This window comes from Garra rufa, chromosome 1 (assembly GCF_049309525.1).
Source record: "Garra rufa chromosome 1, GarRuf1.0, whole genome shotgun sequence".
NCBI classification, from domain to species: domain Eukaryota; kingdom Metazoa; phylum Chordata; class Actinopteri; order Cypriniformes; family Cyprinidae; genus Garra; species Garra rufa.
Genome location: NC_133361.1, coordinates 84,407,110 through 84,414,171, shown reverse-complemented (window position 1 = coordinate 84,414,171; position 7,062 = coordinate 84,407,110).

Genomic DNA, 7,062 nt, shown 5'->3' with positions numbered 1-7,062 from the left:
TGGCCTGTCTGAGATAGAGCTGACTCCATCTAAATTTGGTCCTGTTCCACGTGGATCCCCTATGTCATACTATTGTCCACCTGAAACATCAAGTGACATTACACTGCACCACCTGGCCCCATAATTCCCTGCTCTTCCTCTCCCTTTGGATTGTGCTTTCTCCAATCTTAGCTTTGTGCCAACGTTGCACCAGCAACTGCACCTACAGTCTTTGCAAGTGTCTCCACAAATGGCCAGGGAAATTGAGAAGAGAACCAGGCAGCAGTCTAGATGTCCTGCATGGGCACAGTTACGTCAACCGCGCCTAACTGCCTGCGCTTCTTGGGAGGGAAATGTGGATCCAGAGGCTGCAGCAAAAGCCCTTGCTGGCCAAATAATAAGAGGCTCTAAAAGGCAAACTCCTGCAATGCTACAAGGTCTGCAAATGGAGTCTGAAGTCCTGTCCAACTATGCTAAACTGAAACAAGTTAATGTTATGTCTGTTGGGTTCGTCATTCCCCCTGGAGCACCACATCTTGGGGCTAGTCCAGATGGTAGGGTCTATGACCCCTCAGAGTCACAGCCATTTGGACTTGTGGAAGTTAAAGTGCATATTGCAGGTTAAAAAAAATTCGAGATAAACATATATTCGTGAATGAAAATACTATACGAACCGTTAATACACTATTTGAAAATATTTTACAAGACCTAAGGGCACAAATTTAGAAGACAAAGTGACGGTTTCCTTGACCGCTCTCAAAAACAGCTTTTTTTTCCACACCGCGTCATATGACGTCACGAGAGGGAGTCGTTCGCCTAGCTCTGTTGCTATTCAGTAGGAGCAGTCGTGAGTTAGTGTGTTTTCGGTAGTTATTTTTTATTTCAAATGATCATCGTCATGGTAAATTATTGTGTTTATGGAGGCTGCACAAACTCCAGCCTGTCAGGACATCATGTCCACGGGTTTACTTACAATAAAAAGAACGGTGCTATCTTCCGTATATGGGTGCGTTTGTGCGGGTGAAGAGACGGGCCTATACTAATGCATCTGCTTCGAAAAACGCGTTCACTTTACACCGGAGGGTTATCATCCCGGCGATATGATGCAGTTCGACATGAGATGCTGAAGCAAGAACCAAGTGAGGCTCAGAGCCGGTGCAGTTCCTTCGGTGCACACAGCAGCTTCATCGGGTCCGCTGTCAGACTGTGGTTCGTCCGAAGCCGTCAGAGATACAGCTCGACGAAAACGGGAACTGCACCGTAAGTCTTGTTTTTCTTCTCACAACTTCTCATAAATACCAAATCCGTGAACGTATTTATTTAAATAATGAGACAACGAGATGTGTATAAGTTTTTGTAAAGCACCGTAGCTAGCTTTTAAGCATTAGCAATATCATTTTAAGAACCGTGTAAAAACGGTACCATAGGAGAAGGCATTACTGGTCAGTTATCCTGAGTTTGTAAATATATTATAATCCTCAAGTCTATTTACAGCTTGGTCACATTGTTTGCACAGCTAATTTGTAATTTATTGTCATGTGTTGTGTTTATAGGGCTTTGGGAGACATTGCAAGACATGAGGCTGTGTGAAGATCTGAAGCAGTGGAGCCAGCTGTTATTAACCTTCTCTAATGTCACACATTAGTGTGATACCCACACTGAAAATATTTTTCTTTCAGTAGTATATGTTTTGTACATCTACATGTATATATTAACAGTTGCAATGTTGTGTTTTAAGTTGGGTATTAACAGTACTATGAAATAATATTTATGATTTATTGCTGTATAAATTAAACTGAATTGAATTAACCATAAATGCAGATCTGCTTGATATATATGTTGTAAACTTCAATAAAAATTTATACAGTAAGACAATTTGTGATTGTGATTATTTTTTATTGTTTGTCACCAAAATGGGGCCATTCAAAACCTTTATAACGTAATCCTTCCTCTGTAAACTGTCTAATAGCTGACACAACACATGCAGGTAAGGGCTTCCTGATGAATACCAGCAGACAACTTGACTGTATGCTGTCAATATTAATTGTCTTATACCAATGGCATCATAAAGTTTTACTTTACATATATTTGTGACCTAAATATAGTCAAACTGTAATCGAGATTACATTGTACTGTTTATTTGTACGTACAAGTGTTTAGCTCAGAGTAATAAATGATCTCTACAATAAACTTACTCATGTCTGCTGGCCTGGAGATGTCTATGATCCTGCCTGAAATGCATTTAAGCTATATGTAGAACCTGTTTTGATTTCAGACAGCAGGCCTCAAAGCCTGGGTGCAGAGTCAGAGACAGCACACATCAAGTTTGGGGGTATTTCCCATAAGCATATAATACAACAAAAAGGTGTTTATCTCTCGCGCGCGCGGTAATAAAAACCCGCTATTCACGTAACGTTTACGTCGGATATTAATGAGTATGACACGCTTGATCAACGATCATTCGTTTGTGTTACTGGTAAGTAGAATCAATACTTCTAGATGACCAATGCTATGATTTTGCCTGATTAGATATCGTCAGCTAACACTGATCTCTCACAGACACCTGCCCTGTTCTCCTCACATCACAACTTAATTTGTCTCCTCTGACCGCTGTTCTGTTTAATCCTGGCATGTCCCTGCTCTCTTGGCCACATAGCAGGCTCATATTTGTGTGTGTGGTTCGTCATACAAGTGTAAATAAACATTTTAAATGTTCTCTGCGTCCGAACAGTCATTGCGATCCATTGTTTTCCAATAGTTTACATTTACAAAATTCTCTCACATAAACGACCCTAGGAGCCTTAATAGCATATTTTGAAGTATTTTTTAAAGAAAATCTGGCTCCTACATTATTTTTCTATACATCAATTCACCAGAGTCTCTAACATGCAATATGCACTTTAATTTCAAACGTGTGCTTGTGTGCTTTATATCATCACCAGCTTCAGGGCACCGTGAAACTCGTTTCTCGGCCGCATCCAATCGCTTTTTGTCAATAAAACGACGGTAGCAAGTGGAGTGAAACCCTGCGTCTTCGGGCAAACGGTCAAACTCGATTTCTAGACAATGTTTCTGCTATTTTCTGACTCTCACCCTGCAAGTCAAGCCACCGTTTGATGCAGTTTCTAAATGTATCCCAACGTGTGCGTGTAAAATCCTTCGTTTCTTCTTTTTTTATGGACGTGAGATGCATATGGCATTGTTTATAAACCCTTTTACTGACTTTTGGTGGAGGTCTGACAATAATTTCATCCTCTTCGCTACTCGATAGTGACGACAAGGGCGCTGCCATCTTGGACCATTTTTACATGTCGTTCCCACGTTATGCTATCTCATTGGTCTAGCGGCAAGCACGTGACGCGAAGCCGCATCTCTCACCTTTAAAAAATTATTACGCGAGGATGGGACTATTGCCAACTTTATACACTTGTAAAAAAATAACTGCTGGATTATACATGGAGAACTTTCATTTTTTCATTCTTTACCAATTGATCCTTTTATTGGAATAAAAAGAATGTAGTGCCCCATATATGGGAACGGAATGAAACGAAAAGCTGCTTCACCTTACGGCCTATATGCTTTAACTCCTTAGTAGCCGTAACACAGAACCCTGCAGCCAACCAGCTAGCCTACAATGACACAATTCCATGGCAAAATGATGATCACATTTATCATTCATGGTTTTTTGCCGAGGAAAGTACTTCTAAAATTACTAGAGAGCAGCTAGCCTGCACTGGCCCTTTACAAGACCACTTAGGGCTAGTCTAATGGGCCCCCAGCAGGCTGCCAGTACAGAGATTCTGCTAATTGGCAAAACATTGGTCCCTTAGTGCTGTCCCTGCGGAGGCAGTCCTCACTTAGCCCACACAATGAATCTACAACAGGGGTGCCCAACCCCTGGTCCTGATCAAGCACGTTTAATCCAACTAATTAGGATCTTGATAATTAGTAGGGCTGGGCGATTTGGCCTAAAATCAAAATCTCGATTAATTGAACATTTTAACTCGATTACGATTAATGAACGATTATTTTATTTATTAATAAAATTATATTTAATTGTATTTATATAATATTTATTTTTTTGCCCTCATAGTTCACTGACAAGTTTTGTACAGTAAATATGCTCACATATTACAAGTGAGAGATTTTTGAATGAAGGGTGCATTACTTGATTTTAAAATAATTGAAGGAAACACACACCATCTACTATCTATGATTATTTATTGAACATCAGTGTTGAACAACTGAAATTAAAGCACACATTGCTTAAAACGAACAGTGGCATTTTTCTTAAATTAGTGAAAATAAATAACTTGCACTTTTGGAAACAAAATAAATTATTTTCAATGTTTCAATGAAAATAAGCAGTACTTTTCTGACGTGCCATGGTTACTGTCAGTGTTACTAGAGTAAAACCATGGTAAACATTGGTGATTTGTAGATTGAAACGCCGGATCGTCAGAATACTGTCAATTACACTTGTTTATTTTTTTTTTAATTGCCTTATATTGGCATTGTAAGCATATGATTTAAAAACATTGTTATATAAAATTATTAGTGAAACATTTTATACATCTTTATTTGACCTCAAAGTAGAGGACTGCACAGTAACAGAGTGCGGCGCGGGACAAAACTTGATGCGCGAGTGGGTAGAAACTCGTGTGTGTGCGGGATGCGGGAGAATAAAATGATTGGAGGGACTCCCGGAAAATAGAAATATATAAACATAAAATATCTAAAAACATACAAATTGTCATTCATCTATTACACAAAAGCAACACGAACAAGTAATATGACTTGAAAATGATTAACAGGTGTAAGAATAGGAAGTTTCTGGAATGCAAGGCTTAAGTTAGAATCCACTCACCGCTCAAAAGTTCTTGTGCACTGCTTAATATTGCGTGCGCACGAATCCACTCATTGCAACACACAAAGTATTATATATAAGTAAAATATTCATTGTGCATATATTCATTGTGTTATAAGAGTTGTCTGAGATCGCGATGAACTGAGATAGGCAGGGAGTGTTGTTTGCTCGCATTCTGCCATGCATGCAACCAGCAGCCGATGCTTGCTTTTCTGTTAAGTATAAGATCGATGTACTCGAAAAATCTGTATAGGTAACTTCAATGCAGGCTTTTGCGGGCGGGAGTGGGACGAGATAACATATATTTCCGTGCAGACTGAAAAATCTGTCACGCGCAGGTCTCTACCTCTAAGCATATCAGCTCCCGCGCCCCCCTCTGTGAACTCTGGCGCTTCCCTGTTTTTAAAGGGAAAGTAATCGAAATAATCGACCTGGAAAAATTTGATCGATTATAGGTTCTGAATGTCGATTTCGATTACTTTTCGATTAATCGCCCAGCCCTAATAATTAGATCCTGGGTCTCTTTGCCACACCTCTCCATGTCTGGGAGCAGCTTGCTCCATCACAAAGACCAACTCTGTTGCGTGCTAGCATCCCTTTGTAGCATCCAAGTATGCCTTCACATTACGTCATGACGGTGTCACGCCCCATGGGCTGTCTGTTTAGTTTACCCTCCCCCACCCCCGTTAGACTGTTGTATTTGGTTTTTCCCTCCGCCCATTTTTGATCTTTCCTGTTCCTGTTCTCGTCTAATTATAAAATTACCCACACCTGTCTTGTCTATTTAAGCTGTGTTCAGTTCAGTCTTCCTTGCGCGATATTAACATTGTTGACGTTATTGGAATATTTTCGTTCGTGCTACAGCAACTCTACAATGAGGGGAACCCCAAAGTTTCATTACAGTCTCCTTTCCTTTATTAGGGAACAGGTGTTACAGTTGAAACCCAAAACGTTTTGCATGTTTGCAGTGCAATATTTGAATGAAATGGGTAAAAATTACAGCTGTTTCAAATATTTATTTACATTGTATTACACACCTTCCAGTCACTCAGACTTGAGCATTCAGACACACTGTTTAAATGTATGTAATAATAAACAAAAACAAAATAGTTTTAGACTCAGCCTTAAGGTTAAGCTTAAGGAATCTGGCAAACCCACAAATTACAGTCCTCCATCCAAGGCTGTAAATAGAGCAATCTCGGGTCGCAGCACCCCTTTACCCATGGTCATCAGGACCCATCACAAGACCATCGGCAAGCCTGGGGCATGCCCCGGACAACCTGCAACCGCCAGTTCCTGCTCTCCTCCCCTTTCAACGGAACATCAGCGTGAGCCTGCAGCTGGCTGCAAAACCCCATTTGCCGGCCATGCCTTACCACACTCCAAACACCCTCCCCTACCCATGGCCTGCAGCGCCACCATCCAATTCCAGCACGAGCATGCCTCTGCTAACGGTGCAAGCCCCACCACTAGCTATTCCCCCTCTCCTTCCCTCTTTTTCTTCTGCCCCAGGAATCGCCCATAGTGCAAGCATGCCTCCGCTGTCATTCCCAGCAGCTTCTTTTCCTCCTTCCCAGGCTAGACCTCCCTTCACACTAGCCTCTTCCAAACAAATTTTTAAATCATTTGAATTTTTTTTTTTATTCTGTTTTTATTTATGATTATTTTAATTCCTCTTATTTACAGCACTTTGGATTATCATTGTGTATGAAATGTAGGGCTGGTCCGAATACCATTTTTTGAGCTTTGAAGCTTCGGTAGTAATCAACATTGAATATTCGAAGCTTCGGTGGGAGGGGCTGAACATATTCTTCTCTCTAATGAAGGCAGGAATCTCTGTATGCCTTTCTGTTTGCATTTTTATTATATTGAGAACAGTACATCCAAACGATTTTTGCTGTGGACCCAAGGGAGTGCAGTGTTGCATTTTGGTGTAATATGGACACGCCACACGTTCAGAATTAATAAATTATAATAGAACATTGCTAGTTGGATGCGGCGCCGCCTCACGCAGGCAGAGCTTATATACTTCATGAACAGACACCGTGCTGATACAAAACACACAGGTCTGTTAAGTGCAATACTTTTAATAAGGTAGCCTAACATTTTTTAACAAACAAATCACTCCCAAATCAGAAATTAGCACAGTAATTATGGCACCGTAAAGGGTAGGCTGTTTAAAAAAGAAGAACGAAAAAAAAAATGGCGCGGTGTTT